At 37.9% G+C, this 16,948-nt stretch overlaps 1 protein-coding gene across 3 annotated transcripts in view; it reads left to right on the top strand.

The window, feature by feature from the left end:
- The window catches only part of MOB2 (MOB kinase activator 2), a 116,033-nt gene that overhangs the window by 27,186 nt on the left and 71,899 nt on the right, over positions 1 to 16,948 (top strand). The gene's annotated exons all lie outside the window — the stretch shown is intronic.

Here is a 16,948-nt window from a genome sequence, read left to right as displayed (position 1 = left end):
CAAACTGGGGTGACACCCACAGAGCAGGTGAAGCTGCCTCCACCAGTGCAAGCTTCGTGCTGCAGGCCATGGAAGATCAGTGGTAGTGGGGCTGCCTAATACTTCAAGGGTATCCTCAAGGAGTAGAGATTCTTCAACTTTTTATGTGACAATTAAGCAAGTGTTAGCTGGTGGTTTTCAGCTCAGGCAAATCTTGCTTTTTAGGGTAAAAGAAGCAGGGAAACATACTATCCATGAACACAAATGTAATATGCACTGCAGTATATAGAAAAGAGCAGCATGTGTACGAGGACATGACATTTAATTCAGTTAAGGGCTGGAAGGTGTTTGGCAACAGATGCACACATGTATTTGGAAGAACATAAGCTACTCCAAAATATGCCACAGTTTCTAATAATGTCTTGCATAATAAAGTTTACCAGTTCATTTTCTTGACAAAGTAATGGTTTAAGTTCTTGAAATAACTTGTCCATGTGAATAAATGAAAGAGGAAGTATTTTCATCAGGGTTTTCTTATAAAAATGTGTAAAATAAGAAATAATAAAGTAACCCTAAACATGAAAGGTTTGGGTTTGGCTTTTTTTTTTAGTTCTTAAAATTCAGATTCTCTCTTTGAACCCTGTTGTTAAAGAACTGAAAATAGCGAGAGAAAAAAACTCCAACACCCCCTCCCCCCCAAAAACCCAAACCCCACCCCAAACCAGAGAAATAGTTCATATTCAAAACATACACGGTATCCAAAGTAATTTCCAAATATTCTTAGATGAAGAATCAAAAGGTGAGACATGGAGTAGAATTTCTAAAAAGAAAAGGATGTTTTTTTTCCCCCCACTCCTCCAGCCTCACAGCCTCTAATGTATGTTCTTCCGGTCCCTTGTCCCCAGTAGCTGTTCGGTTGCCTTTAGGTACTGTAATGCATCAGGGCCAGAGAGCACTATAAAAGAGAAATGAGGAGCATTGTTTGGTGCCAGAGTGCTCTTTGACTGCAGGTAACTGGTGATTTGCAGAGTAAGAAATGTGCAGACCAGGACTTTAGCAATCTGCGGCATATCTCTTGTTGGGAAAATACTGAATGAGAAAAAGTAAGGAAGTGTTTCGTAGAATATTGGATAGTATTTAACTACTTTGTTCAGCATAACTAAAAAAAACCACCCTATCAAATATCTGTGTTCCCGGAAGTTCTTGAATTCATGGTGGTAGAGCATGATTTGGATACAAAGCAGGTATTTCATAGGTGGTAGAAAATGCAGTCTGCATTTGGTTATGCTGATTGTGTACCATAGACGTATCACTGAGAAATAAATGTGAGAAGTTACCTGGATCTCCACCCTCACTGAATTATTGTAGAACCTTTTCTGATGAGGATGAGAAAATGCTTATAAACTTGACCCTTGCAAGTAAGTTTCCTTATATTTCCAGTAACAGGGAGGAAGAGAATTCTGCTATGTACATATTATTATAATTATTTGCTAGGAATATTTACTAAGCAATGTTAATGAACATTGAATATAATACTCTTTTTAGAAGTGGAGTTGCTCTTGTGACTAATTGGATTTCAGATTTTTTTTGCTGTGCTAGTTTAGGAATCTGACATCTGGATTTTTGTTTTGAATTTGGCCATTAGCATACTAGGTGACTTCAGACAGGTCTCTCCAGTTCCTTTTGGTCTTTCACTTGCCATCTCTAAAATGGTTAACACCCAGGTAAGTTATTGACATCTGCTGATAAAATTAATTTTAAGACTTGGATATGGTTATATCCTTGAGATATTTAGTCTGCATCCTATTAGCTGGCAAAAAGGCTGGAACATTGGTAGGTATAATAAATATCTAGATAGGCAGAGGGGCAAATGAACTTTTATTTTCTCCAGGATGACTTTTGTATTAACACAGAATGTGGTACCAGAAAATGCAGCACACCTTCAATGTCAGGACAGTGATGCCACCAGTAGCTTCAGACTGTGGTTTAATTTCATACTGTGTGTCTTCCCTCCCCAGTGTAAGACTTGGCTACATAGGTTGTATTTCAGTTTCAGTGGGTTGGTATGGATGTACTTGTCTAGATGAGCTTTGCTCTCACCTGTTCATTTTGGAGAAACTTTGTGGTGTTGGTTCTACAGTGATTGCTAGCACAACACTGAAGTGATGACCAATAACCTACATTTACCATTGTAGCAGTACTGTTGTAGGCATGAGGAAGGAGCAGAAGTCAGAAGAATAAGTTAGTTTTCAGCTGCTAGAAAGAATTTTGCAAATCACATCAAAAGTATGTTTTAAAACTGTCTATCCTCTGTAGCTTTGTACTCTTCAGTCTAACAGGGACATTTTTGCTTGAGTAATAACCTAATTTGCAGGAGCAATATTGCACACAGTAGTGAAGAATCCAAGCACTCTTGGATTACAGCTAAATGGAAAAATTAACAGCAAATCATTTGAAGAAACAAGCTGAAATTTCTTTACTGTACAGATGTATTTATGTGGGTTTCTGGAAAATTATACTTATAAATTGAAGCTTTTTCCTTAAATATCAAGAATCTGACTTTTTTTCCTAAACCATGCTGTCAAAAATGCTTATATTTTGATTAACTGGATATAAGAAATAACTGTACTGATGTAGCCCCTGAAATAACCAGTAGTGAGAATGGTGTTTTGAAATGCAATGATTTCAATTCAGTTTGGCTTGTTCATACGTTTAAAAAAGCAAGCAAGAGTTGACAACAGAGGTACTGTTGTATTTTGTTTCTAAGTTATTTGTGAAACAGTACCAGGAATTTAAGATACATCTGGCATTATAATAAGCTTGAATGAGTTCTGGCAGCATTTACAGTTGAAAGCTCTACACAGTGTTTTGAGTACTTCACTTTTCAGGGTAGATATATCTCCTTGCACCACATTTTCACAGGAGCCTCTGAAAAAGGCAGTGGTGCAGCAGGTTTGTGAGAAGACGCATACTTCGCCATCCCGGGTAGTTTTTTGCCTAGAATATCTCCAGGCCCAGGTCAGAGGGAAGGAAATGTGACACTCTTGGATCCTGTGGCTTCAGCTTAGATTTCCATCTATATTGTTGCTCAGGCTTTGAGTTTCTTATTGTTGCCTTACTCGTAACATGGTAATTATGAATACATTTTTCACTAATAATTTTCCTGCAGTGGTCTGGGACATGCTTGTCTGACGAGTGTAACAGCAAACACTGTATTTAAAATTAGTTTGTCACTTGTGTTTAGTTATCTTCAGAAAATCTAGTACCCTGATTTTTCATTAAAAACCCCTCCATCTTCACTGTCAACTTTTAAATTGGTAATGCATTTGCCTGTTAGATAACACATGATTTAAATGTATTGCACATGACTGAGGGTTTTAAAGGTAATTTCCCTCTGTTGTGGACTACTGCATCTTCACAAATACCTTTTTTGCAGTCCCTGAGAAGGCGATTCTTTGAAAGATTCCAGTATCTAAAGAAATCGTTTCCTTCAGAAAGGAAAGCGATTTCAGGCTGAGAACTTTCTTTAAGAGGAAGACCACCACTAATATCAAGGACTGGAAATATTCATTCATCTCTTCCTGACCTATAGATGAATTGCGCTTTTTTTTGTTTGTTTTGTTTTTTTTCTTTTTAAGCCATCTTTCTGCTTGTCAAATAAGAATAACACCTGTTTTAGGTGTTTGAGGTGCATCTCATTGGACTGTGAGAATTCTGTGACAGAACTGAGACCTTTATGAAGGGGAAACTTCTCTTGCCTTTTGCTTTGCTGCTGCCCTGTCTTTAAGCTATGCAGATTGACAGCTATGCAGAGCTGTATAGCTTCTTAAGCTTAGCAAGTTATAAATGGTATTCCTCATTATGACCTTGGGAGGTAAATGTTGTGTTTCCCAGACATACATAAAGAAGATGGAGAGTGTCGTGCTTTGCATCTCTTAGTGGCATATTTCCCAAAGAACATTGTGCAACTTCAAGCAAATCAAGAAGATACATGTTTACATGAAGGATGCTGCTGCTTCTATCGCAAGCTTAATTCTGGAAGTGTAATGAGAATGAGAGGAAGTGGAGGACTTCCTGCATTAGTTTTTGTGGCTGTGTGAAGGGGCTCTCTAAATTGCAGCTGTGTTGCACAACTGATAAAAGTTATGTTAGGCTTGGATAAGTCTCTTGATGTGAACTAATATGCGTCGCCCTGCATGCATCATGGTTAAATGTCTATTAACCTGTAAGTCAGCACAACAGTAATAATCACTGAATATTCTACTTGTCTCTGTATTTTACCTTAAGTTTATTCCTTTCCCATGAAATATATTAGTCCTAGACTATGTCCTTAAAATACGATTCACCCCTTTGGGAAAAGCTTCCACAGTAAACAAAGTACTTAGCATGTGAGTAAAGAGGATTGTGTAAGATGGGAAAAGGAAAAAGGTAAGGGGGTGTCTTAGACATAATGGTCATATATCCCCCTTACAGGTCTCTAGGCAAGAAAGGGAAAAATACTAAATAGGAAAGGATTAATTTTGTTTGGGAAAAGCTCAGGGTATATGTGGTGTGCTGGGGGAAGATAGTTACTTAAATTCCTTTCTGAAACATCTGGACTACTTTTATCTGATTTCTGGATTTTGGGTGGCACTTAATGCTGTGCTGGATGAGACTACCTCAGTAATGATTGTATTTGACTCCTACACAATGTGTTTATAAACTGAATCAATTAAATGTTACTAAACATGTTTTATTGTTTTTTTTCCTATTAAGTGTTAATCATGTTTTTCTGTTCAATATTTTGTTTTGCAATATCTTTACAGTGGCTTTAATGAATGTTTTTTCTGTTTATTCAACTTACACTGTTAGTTTCATTTTCAACTTGTAAGTTTGCCTCTGACTTCTTTTTTTAAGGTCTGGGAACTTGATGAACTTTATTGTAGGGCTGAAGGGTGATTTTGAGGCCAACATGTGAGACATTTATTTAAGGTATAAGGAGAAATGAAGACGATTTCTCTTCTGCCTTTGACCTCTGTGCTTTTATGTGGTGTGGTTTTGTACCCTGTACATAGCAGGGGAAGTGCTTTGGAAAGTGCTTTTTTTATATCTGTGGCTGAGAAGTATTACTGTGCCAGTCAGCTGGTCAGTGAGAGAGCTTTTCAGAAACAGTAAAGCATGCTGGATTTAATTAGCTCAGCCTTGCTGTCTGACACTGAAGGTTGGTTTTGGTTTTTTTTTTTTGTTTGAGTGGTCATAATCATCACTCAGATTATTTACAGAATCAAATATACTGTGGCCATGTTAGAAAAAAATCTCAACAACATAGGTGAAAATGGCTTGTTGCTTCTGGGCATTTTTTTATCAGAGAAAATATCTTCAGAAAATCAACTTGATTTTCCTGTCATTGTGCTCTACTGTGCTCTACTGCAGGTGTGGATATCCTGTATTAAACCATGTAAACTAGAACAGTACTGGTTCCCAGCAACCCAAATGGTGTGTGTTTGCCTCTGATAACTGCAGTATGTTTAACATCACATATTCAAAGATAATTGAGGAGTCCTCTACTTTCAATGCAGAATAAGATGGATTAGGTCATTCTCTGTGAAGGATATGATGCTGACATTGCCACTTAACTAAACACAAAAGATTTTATGATGAGATACTGATCTTGTGGTTTAGGTTACTGTAAAAAAGCAGAAAACTTTAAAAGCAGAGACCAAGGGCAAGGGTGGCAGTCACACTATAAAAGCTGATCCGTTATGTAATGTTGGGATGAAAAGCAGCAGGGAGAAGCTGGATTTCCAGAGTCCAGCTGCTTCCTTGTGTGCAATGCTCTAGAGAATGCAGGAAATAATTAACATGAACGTGCATTTAGAGTAATGCCTACAATTTCCAAGTGTCTAAAAAGGCTGGACACTTTGTATTTTATATTCGTTGAAGGCTACATATATGTGGTTTTCTGGTACTTGCTGGGGTCTTTCTCAACAGCTTTACCCAGAGAATCAAAACATAAATTTCCTTTTCTTTAAGAGGCTCATTCAGGAGCTGACCTTTCCCCATAGGCTGTATCAGGTGAGAAGACTAAGTTTACTATCAGTTCTTCTTTTGCTACTTTTAAGGCTTAAGTTACTTTATGTAGGCGTGAAAGTTCAAAACATGGACTAGTCTGCCTGTACAACTGCATGTTTTGTAACTCTTTATTAGCACTGGGTGAGGACAATGTTCTAGAATATGTCAGTCTTCTCAGGCTTCATAAAAAGACCTCAAAGGTCAGATAAGAATGTGTGCTAATTAAGGAGAAAAAATGTTTTCTTTCTGTACATTCATATATCAGTAGTAAATTCAAAATTACTTTCCATTACTTTTATTATAATTTCTATTTATTGCATCAATATTACTTTCCAAGGAAGTGACGAAAACTACCATTTAGTATTTTCTCCACGTAGTTTCCTTTAGTAACCTTGTTCTGATTGGCTATTTTGAATTCTAGTGGTCAAATTCTGTCACAGTATTAAAAACAAGGATTTGGGCTTTTTACCTGTTTAACCTCCTTTGCTGGAATGGTGTTTGGTTCATGTCTTTCTCCTTTCTTTTATAGTTGTGAGCTACAGACACCATAAGCGTAACTGCACTTTACATGAAATCTCTAGCAAGGAGTATCAGTCAGGATACTGGCAACAGAATTATTTAATGTCTTCGGTTACTAAATATATGAAAATAATGTAACACATGGAAAGATATGTCAGTGAAGCTCATGTAATCTGTCACTGCAGTCCATGCTTCTAACCTGATTTAATTTTAAACATACAAAAGAGGCCTACATGTTTTAAAGGTCACAGTATGCGTATTTCTGTCAGAGTGGATCATTATGAGAAATTCATGCATTTTTTTCCATGCCTTTAGTCTCTTTGGGTTGTAACTTCTATTAAAGGTGGAGATTAATAAACTTGTTCATTATTGTAAGGTGAAACAGGCATGAATTTCTTGTAATTCTGAGCTTTTTGCCCACATCTTGTACTCAATTATCTGTTTGGACCACCCTGCCTGTAATCGTATAATTTACATGTAGTTCTCTGTATAGCCTGGCAGCCTGAGTCCAGTTTTGCTGGTTTAACTATTCATGATGGAGAGGATGTGCTGAAAAGTGGATTTAGAATGTGCTTCTACTGACAGGCAGGTCTTTCCTGTGGTTCCTTGGGGGGATCTTTGGAATTTAATGATTTTTTTTTTTTTTTAATTTTGTAGGATGATAAACCTAATTGAAGTTGTGGATTTAAAAAATTTTATGTCTGTTCCTGCTAGCCCTTTCATGCGATTGATGCTTTTCTTACGCTTGCAGACTAAGTGGTTCAGCAGGCATAATCTCTCTCAGCCAAAGAAACTAAGCATATGGCAGCTGAAGTGAAAGAGTGATAAAGCATGGTGAGGCTGCCAAGCAGAAAGATACTGCTATGGTGACAAAGCATGTGGCAGCACTCAGGGCTTTCAGAGAGATAATCTAGCTGCAACGCTCTTGATTTCTAAGGAAGAAATTGCTAGAAACATGATGCAGTATTATCTCAACAAGACGGACTTGGACTAGGCTAGGTGTGTCGTTGCTTCTACTGTTGCAGGAACAATTTGGCTGCATCTGTTTTTTAAAGTGCTATTTATAGCCTTTCCTCAAAAAAAAAAAAATTTTTTTTACAAAAGTTGCTTCTTTTTCCAGTTTCAGTGTGTGCCTTCAGTTCTGTGGTAATGAAGTGCATGTTTCCATAAGTGAAATGTGGTCTGTCTATTCCTTGAATGCAGTGATTAGCGCTGCAAGTAAACTAATCCAAGCTACCACATCTGATACTTGCGCACAAGCACCCCTGAAGCAAGTTGGTGGGGGAGTAAAAACTGATAGTTCAAGATGAGTAGCCTTTTTCATAGGTTCATATGGCGGTCAGGGTGAGAGCATTGGCTTTGAAACTTGTATGTATTAGATGTCATTTTTAGTCTGAAGCTTTGATTTCATGAAGCGGAGTTATCAAAGCTTAATTTAAACAAGGGATTTTCACATCCCAGTGATGACAAATACTTTTGCTTTGGCATGCCATTTTTTTTTAAGGTCTTCACTTTGTTGTTGTTTTTGGGCTTTTGGCCCCCTGTCCATACATAGTATTTTTATTATCAGAGATTTTGGTCCTGCTCCATGAACTGTAAAAATTGAGAACACTGACATGTTTTGGAATAAAGACCAAGTGAGATTTTTTCTTTTTTTAAAAAAGACTTGATAGTTTCCTCTTGAAGGCCACAGAGTGGAAAGTGAGCTAAATTGGTTCAGGTTATGTGCTGAGGTATATTTAATCTCTTCTGTTGGTTTTAAAATCTACTAATAAGTTTAACATTTTGTTCTAATGTATCTGGGCTCTTTTTTGAGTAACAGCCACCAACAGTGAAAATTACAGAGGACTTCATAAAGGCTGTGAACATTTTTCTTGCAGTAAAAGGCTGCCTGGATGTGCCTTGAACAACCTAGGATGTGTTCAATTATTTTCTCTAAAAGAAAGTCTATCCTCCCCACAGAAGCATGGAGTGAAAGGTCATTCAGAGTTGGAACTAGTATAGCTTAGACAACAGGAAGAATAAAATATTCAGTGTTATTTAAAACAAGCATTCTACCACAAGGAGTTTAACATGCACTTTAAGAAATAGATGCGAGGGGTGCCATTCAGCAGCAGATCAGGCCCTCTTCTCCTTGCCAGTTGAGTAATCGCGCTTTAATTTTCGCGGTAAGATCATTGCTGAGAAGTGAAACCTTGTGGTAGCGTGTGTGACACGAGGGTCATAGCCCCTTCGGGAAGGGGCCCTGCGGGCAGCGGGCTCCCTCTGCAGCCGCTTGGTGCCAGCGCTCCTCGGGAGGTCTGGGCACCGTGTGAGGTTGGGGTGTTTTGGATGATTTTGAGGGAATGGAGTCGGCCTCCAGCTATGGAAACTTGCTGAAGTGTACGCAATGTGCTCTTAGCGGCTTTGAAAATCTTCTGGTGGCTGCTGCCAGCTGGGGGTTTGGGCTGAGATACCAGCCCTGTCCCAGCTCCTGGGCATTGGAAAGCTGACATGCTTCTGAAGTTGTCTATTTCCTTTGTTTTGAGTGGCATGCACACGTCTTTTTTACAGGTTCAGAGACCCTGCATTCAAGCCGTTCAAACTTTGTGCTCCTTGGTGTTCCAAACCAATGTATTGTTCAGCCAAATTATGTTGCTAAAAGTGCTGCATTTCCAGATTTTGTAGAGTATTTCGGTCCTTAAGTTATTCAGAGTTTTAGATTTTTATGAATGTCTAAATCTCGAAGTGGAGCAACTGGTTTAAAATGGAAACATCGCAAGGTTTACTTTGGAGAAAGATATGTGATTATTGTTAGTAATCAATTACTAATTATGGTATATTTATTAATTCAAAGCATTTAATCAATATGGATATATTTTCTTTAAATATCTTGTGTCTGCTACACAGAAGAACATCTCATGACACTGTTATATCATTGGTGTACTGCAGATGACAGGAAAACTCTAAATCAATTTTCTGGGGTTATTTTTTAACGCCTCACTTTCTGTTCTTTTATTATTACTATTTTACTTGTTTATAAGGCCTTATGTTGCTAAAAACATGAGCTGTGTTTGCAGTGCTTTAGTGCAGCAACTCTGATTTCTGGAGTCTCTATGTGCTGGCATGGTATTATAGTATGTAAACTTAGAAACCTACCTGACACTTTTGTCGTCCTCATGGTGAAGAAGCAGAAGAAAGAAAAACAACAACCCAACCCCCAAAAAACCAACAAAAACCGACGGTAAAACAGAACCCTGAATGTTGTAAAGGCTTACAGAGAAGAAGGAAAACCAAGGAAAAGTGAGGTTCCCATATGAAGCAGAAAAACAGAATGGTGTACAAGTTGCTGCAATTTTCATGTTCAAGCTGTTCTTTCGGTAGAGGGCAGTACTGGTTCAGTTTCCTTTAGAGTCCACTACATCCAAAGTCATCCGCAGCTTATGATTGCACTAAGCTGTTCTCAATACAAGCTTTTAGGAATGGCTGAATGAGGACATTTAGTTGATTTTGTTTGTCATAGATGGTTGGAGGAGGATTATGAATAGCTTTCAGAATACCTGTTTAAAATTACTCCCTCTAGTATCACAAGATTAAGTTCTTTTAGTAATTTATCTACTCTTAATGGCAGGGTTGCTATATTCTTTGGTTGTTTGCCCCTTGGCCAGATAAATCTGTCTGTGATTCCCTGTTTTCCTGCTTATGAATAGAATAAGTCCAGTGCACAGGAGCCAGCAAACCTAGTGAAAGCAAGATCTGCTTTGGACTGCTGTGTATGATATATATTTGCTGATTCACTGCAGGATGACTATTCTTTTGCCACAAAGTAAATCCAGCTTTTCATTTTATTGGTAATCCCCCACTGCCAGTTTTTCTACTGGGGTAGGATGTATTTAAGAGGCTGTCTTACCGTGTTGTAACTAATGACAAAATATAAATGATTACAAAGTGTAAATGTCAAACGTTATTAATTGTAAGCTCCTTTTGAAGTCCTTTTCCCTATTTGTATATTATAGGCTTCTTCCACAAGGTGGAGCTTTAAGGCTCTGCAGCTGGGAGTTTTTTTCCTCTTGGCTAATAGAGGTAGAAAGCAGAAAGATGAATGGAGCTTATGAAATATCGTAAAACAGGTATAAAACAACCATTTCGATGCTTTTCAAGAAAGTGGATAGGTTTTAGGAAAAAACCCCACCAGATTCAACAGATATTTTGGATTATAACATATCTGAGTTATTGGAATTAATGTTATAAAAAAGGAAAGGAAGAATTGGGAAAAGTAGTTCTCATTACTCATTTATTCTGTTGGAATTAATGTTTCTTTGCTTCCAAACTGACTTGAAAGGTAGGCAGGACTAGATAGAGAAAAGCATTATCAAAATGCTTGCTAAATCTTCATTTATTGGGAGGAGGAGGTTTGTTTGGTTTTTTTTTTTTTAACAGTCCTACCCTGAAAGAAGAGGAGGAAACTTCAGATAAGAGCTATTCTGATAGTTAAAAGAAAGGCAGAAAGCATATTCCTTTCTTTTGCACAGCTGTCTTTTCAAGAATGAGCTATGTATACCCTTTCTCTGGAAGACAACCTTTTTGTGTTTTTCACTCTGCCTGCCAGAAATTGCATCTTGCTGAATTCCGGAAAAGTGCTACTGGTATTTCAGGCCATGTTTCTGTAATCAGTTATCTTGGGCTTCCCATGTTTCTTTGAGTATCTGAACTGTGTTTTACTCTATTGCCATCTTGTCGGAAATCCCCTGCTGTTAATTTTGTTGTAATGGAATTCATCATCTGCTCGCTGTGCTGCTGCTGGTAAGACAATTTTATACATTAACTAGCACAGGCATGTATGGACATGAGCTGGTACTATGCAGACAAAACCTGGGAAAGAGCTTAGCTGGGGAGGGGGAAGGAGGACTGGACTGGGGAAGGGGGTGGCAATAAGGAGGGAGAAACCAAAATCTTAAGTCTTTCCTGTCCAGCTTTTCTGCCTCAAGCTAGCCTTTTCTGATGGTAACAAATGTTAGGAAAATGTTTGCCACATCTCTTTGAAACAAAACTTGTGGATAGAAGCAGGTTTACTGAGCACTTGCTACAAGTACTTTCCCTCTCACCTTCCTTCATTAAACTCGTATGTTTCTCTCAAAATGTTAAGACCGAGAGACTTTATTAGAACTTTCTGCAGGGTCTGCGTTGTCATTTAATGCTTGACTTGAGTTGCAGTTGAAGGTTGTGAAACATTGTCTCAAATTTGTGTTATTTGTTTCTTGCTTTGCAGGTGGTGTGTTAGTATGCAAGAGATAAGAAATTGGTCATGATTTTTCATAATAATATTATGAAAATTATATTAAAATATATATTCTATTTTCATGATATTTTTTTTGTGGTTTAGGAGTCTCCCTAGTTAACAAGTAGGACCCTAAGAACTTGAAACACTATCTGCATATCAGAAATCCACTTTCTCCCTTTCTAATATTGCTAACCCCCATCTGATGGCCTTTTCAGAAAATAGCATATATCAAGTGCAATAAAAAGCAGGTATTCTTTATGCCTAATTAAAGTAAGTTAAGAACCTCTCTGGACAGAGAGACTACCACTGATTTCTAGGCTTCATATAGGCCAGTGGCTGAACCAGTCTGTAATGCTTCTGCATCTTAATGGACCTACTGCAGATCCAGGTTAAGAACTCTTCTTTAAACTTCAGTTTCCCTCAGATGCTATCAGAGTCTTGGCATGTTAAGAACTGTCTGGAATTTCTTTTTCTTTTGGTTCCACTTCCTTATTTTTTTTTTAATTTTTTTTTTTTCCCCTCCAGGTATTCTTGTCATGCAGTATGTTAAATTATCAGTTTGTTACTAGCTGAGCAGATATATCTCTTGGTATAGAAGATGCAGCAGGCCATTTGGACAGTTTCATGAAGAGCCCTTCCCCATAATACAACGTTAGGTTAGATTTCTGAACCACAACCTCAGAATAGAAGTAATGTGAGTAGGGTGTTTGAATGAGCTTGAAATCATGTTGAGTTTTTTTCCTCAGATCTTATGGGACATATGATTGTGTATGGGCAAGAATTCTTGCCCTTCCTTCTGCTACTTCTGCCAGTGTGGGTTTCCAGTTTCCACAGCCTCTAAGTACTCCACCCCTTTTGTGGGTGAAAAATACCTTTCTTTCTGAAAGCAATAGCAGTATCAGTTACTTAAAAGTATCGTAGATGCAAGCTTTTGCATAATCCTTAAATTTTGTAACAGTGAGTGGTTCTGCAGCAGTCAGTTCCAAATTCTAGTGACTGTCTGTAGAGTTGGATAAAGAATTACTCCTTTCCCACACAGCTTTACAGAAACAGTGATTTTGACAGGGAGTTTCAGGGTAAGTGGAGATAATAAAGCTAAGAATACTGATGATATATTTACTAGGGGTAAATATTTATTTTTTTATATTACACTGGCCAATGCTCTATTGACAAAAACATCCTAAGCAGAGGGTTCAGAGGCATTCCTCTGTTAGTAACAGAATATGGCTGTCTTAGAGCAAAGATTTTCTTAGCACTTATTAGCCAAAAGATTGTAGTTGCTTTATTTAAACAAACTTTGGCATGAAGATGTCAGAATAGCAACCCAAACCAGATACTTCCAGGGGATACACGTGGGAAGGGGCTAAGTGTAGCCTTATCACCCTTAGAGAATAGGCAGTTGGTTACTATTTAGTTGGGTTCCCCTTATGGTCCCTTTTCACTGCAAGTCCTATTTTCAGAAGAATGTGAAATGAAATATAGTGTATTTAGCTTTAAATCAGGGTGAAAAATCTCAGTGCAGCTTACAAAGAGAGAACAGAGATCCAATGAGTTTTTAGGATGATAGTGGAAAATGTCATGACAGGGAAGATAAATGTTGTCAATAATAAAGCTGCCTGTGGCTTCAGCATCTGCTTTTTTTAAGTTTAGTAGTCTATAGGATTACTGTCCCATCTTCTGTATTGTTTATCGTAAATTATTTTTCATGTTGCTGGTAGACCTAGATGCTCATAAAACTGTGAGACTAGCATATAAACTTTACCCTTTTGCTCCTGCTCTTAGTGTGCTCTTGTCCTGGGCTAATACAGTTGGTTTACAGTTGTTCATGCTGAATTCTAAGATAACTCTTTGCTGTGAGGCAAGGAGAGAATGGTCATTACACATTAAGTGCTAGACTGATCTTAGCTTCAAAATCAGAATTGAAAACAGATATGTGAAAGAAATGCTTAAGTTCCAGTGCAGCAACCTCTTTTCCACTACCATGCCATAAATAGTGCATATTGCATATTTGTCTATTCACTTACCCCTAAGTTTATTAAAGCTTGGCTGTAACTGCTGGACCAAGCAGGTGCACCTCCCATCCTACTTTAAAGGCAACAACATGTAGAACTTAAAGCAGTCATCATCTCCATTAATCATAATACAGGTTCATTCATATTTGTTCTTTTGCTCTGTTAGCATATCCTGACAGATGATTGTCCTTTCAGGTATTACTGCAATCGTTGTCTTTTCCCCTCCACTTTCCCGCACTCACTTTGCTCCATTGGCCCTCTTTGTGTACCTAAATTTTCTTCTAAGTTTTCTTCAAAGCATGACTAATTGCATGAGTTTTAAAAGGATTATTGTGTATCCTTTTTTCTTTTTTCTTTTTTTTTTTTTTTTTCCTTATTTCTATTCCACACACTCATACTCTTAGAAAGATTTTTGGACACATGCTGACTAGGGAACCCACCAGGGATAGGTCGGTGTGAAAGCTCAGTGCCAAGGACATGATGTAGCTTCAGATCAGAGGCCAAATGTCTCAAACTATACTTGCTGGATTTTGGTCTACTGTGTGAACCACCCTCACAAGTGTCTGAGTGTGTAGTTAGTAAATCATTGACTTAAGCAAATCGAGTCCATCTTTCCAGTGGTAAGGCAATGGGTGTCTCTGATCATAATGGGGTAGTTTACTGTGTCTCCTTATGTCGCATTGACTCTATAGCTGATGGATATAATTTTCTATAATTATCTGGCTCACTCCACCTGTGTTTTATTAGCTAGCTCATAGTAGCAATGGTTTTTAGGTGGTCTATAACTGATTTCAGTTTTAAATAACAATTTCTGGGTCAGATTTTCAGTTCATGGAATTAGGTGATGTTCTAATAGTAGCCAGCCATTCATTGTGAGTGTATAAGTTGAATTTAAATAACTTCCGATGAAGGTACACCTTTTTAATCTGTTAAGAAACTAAAGAAGGGAGGAGATAAAACAGGAACTTAAAACCAGTTAATCAGCTACAGCTATTACACAGTAAATGACTGTAAATCATAAAGTGAATATTTCATAACAGCAGATAAATCTCAATTAGACAATCCTAAATGCTTGTGGGTGGAGCTATGGATATCATCATGCGGTTGGCGTATTACCCTAACAAGCAAATAGATCACACCCCTCAAATGAAAGGATTGATCTGAAAAGTGTTTGAACTATTTGAAAGTAGTTAAGAATCTTTTATACATCTCTGAAAAAGAGTGGCTTCTAACAATGTAAAATTGTTAAAGAAAATAAAAATAGAGTATACATGATAAAAATCTGGCCAGGGTATCTCATATAGCTTATTTATAGTATTTGGTTTTCAAACTACCTCATAGAGGAGTGGTGAATTTTCTTTAAGATGTTTCTTGTATGATTTTTTTGGTCAAAATGAGACCGAAGATAACCTCTCACAGGCAGTATTGTAACAAATATAAATGATAGAAGGGACAGAAGAAGCTATTCAACTAACTTTTAAAATAAATAGTAATCCTAGAGAACAAGAATTTGAGTGAAAAACCAGCATTGCAAATGTGGTAGTGGCACTGCAGTGCACAATATTGCCTCTAGATTGTGTTGCTTTTCTCACCAAAGAAAGATAAATTTTTGTTATTATTATCATTAACCTTCAAAGGCCATGTTTTGCCTAATTTTTCCCATTGCTTTACTGTTCTGATCATTTCCTTTGAGGTGCTGGATTTTTAAGATTCTACCTGAAATTGGTAAGTTTTCTGTGCTACTGCAGCTTCTCTGTAACTTCTTTTCCTACCCCAGTTTCCTACCGCAGCAGAACCCCGAAGTTCTGCAATTTTTTTTCTCTTGCAGTTCATTTCCTAAATTAATCTTTCTAGCCAAGAGCTACATAAGAATCTTCCTGTTAGCTTTAGCCTTTAAATGGGGAACTGGCTTTGCTTACTGAATTTGATTTTAGAATAGTTTATGCCTAAATATATTCTACTCTGAAGTATCCAGCTTTATTTCAGATTTAAATCCTCTTGGGTCTTCCAAGTTTTTTTTGCATTTACATATATAATGAATCAGATAATGTCATACTCGCTGATATGAATAGGATTAAAGAAATCCTGTAGACATCTTGCTAAAACTTATGAAACTGTTGTTCAGCAAAGCCTCAGTTGGAAACAGGGGTTTTTTTCTTAACTTTCTACTTATTTTGTCAAAACTTTTACTTTCTCAAACAAAAGACATCAGTCATTCTCTGAAGCTTGTACATGAATGACAGTGTTGGTGATAACACTGTGTTGGTCTGTGTGACCATACATTGGTCTGTTTCTGTTGTCCTAATGCAGAGATAAGGATGACCGATTTTCTCGGAGAGCCATAGTTTGAAAATGGTTTGACATAGGGTGATGGTCTTTATTGAATTTGAGTATGTAAACTACTGGTTTCCTGTCGTGTCAGGAAATCTCTTGCAGGTGACAGGGATCAATAGGACTGAAACCTACCACTTTACCTTATTCTTCTGCATCTGCTTGTCAAAATAGCATCTGCTTTGTATGCGGTAAAACTGGGGCTCTGGTTGTCCATTATAACATTAAGACCCTTTTCCTTTGCCCTTTTATTGGCTTTTTGCAGCTTTGTAGGGAATAGATTGTATAAAGCATGCCCCTGGAAAGCAGAGGCCGTTAAAAGGTTTAAGACAAATTTGTTTGAAGACAAAGAGGGCATTGAGGAAAATTGTGGAGAGGGATTGAAGGGCTTTTGCACTGCAACAGAGCCGTGTCTGTGCAAGACTCGGTCTGCCTCTGAGTTCCAGCAGGCTGCTGAGAAGTAGGCCAAGAAAAGACTCTCCGAGACCCTGTTCCCTTCATCTGAAGTCTGCCATCTGGACGGAGGATGGCTAGAGGGTTCCTGGAACGTATAGAAAGGAATCTCGAGGGCTGAAAATAAATGCCAGTGGAGACAGGAAGTGTCTGAGACTTAGAAGGGTTGGAGGAGGGGAGCTGCTTAGCATCACTGCTCTGTAGGTCACAGTACTGGTAAGGATGAGAGGCCGATAAGGAGAGCCTCTGTGCTGCACTGGGAGGTGCACAGTCTTTCCTCCAAGGCCTAAGTCCTCCTCCATTTACTGCTTTATGTATGTGGGGGCATTTTAGTTCTTTGTTA

Source organism: Strigops habroptila, chromosome 4 (genome assembly GCF_004027225.2).
Source record: "Strigops habroptila isolate Jane chromosome 4, bStrHab1.2.pri, whole genome shotgun sequence".
Classification (NCBI taxonomy): Eukaryota; Metazoa; Chordata; class Aves; order Psittaciformes; family Psittacidae; genus Strigops; species Strigops habroptila.
Note: the sequence above shows the minus strand (reverse complement) of the source record. Positions and strands in the feature narration are given on the sequence as shown.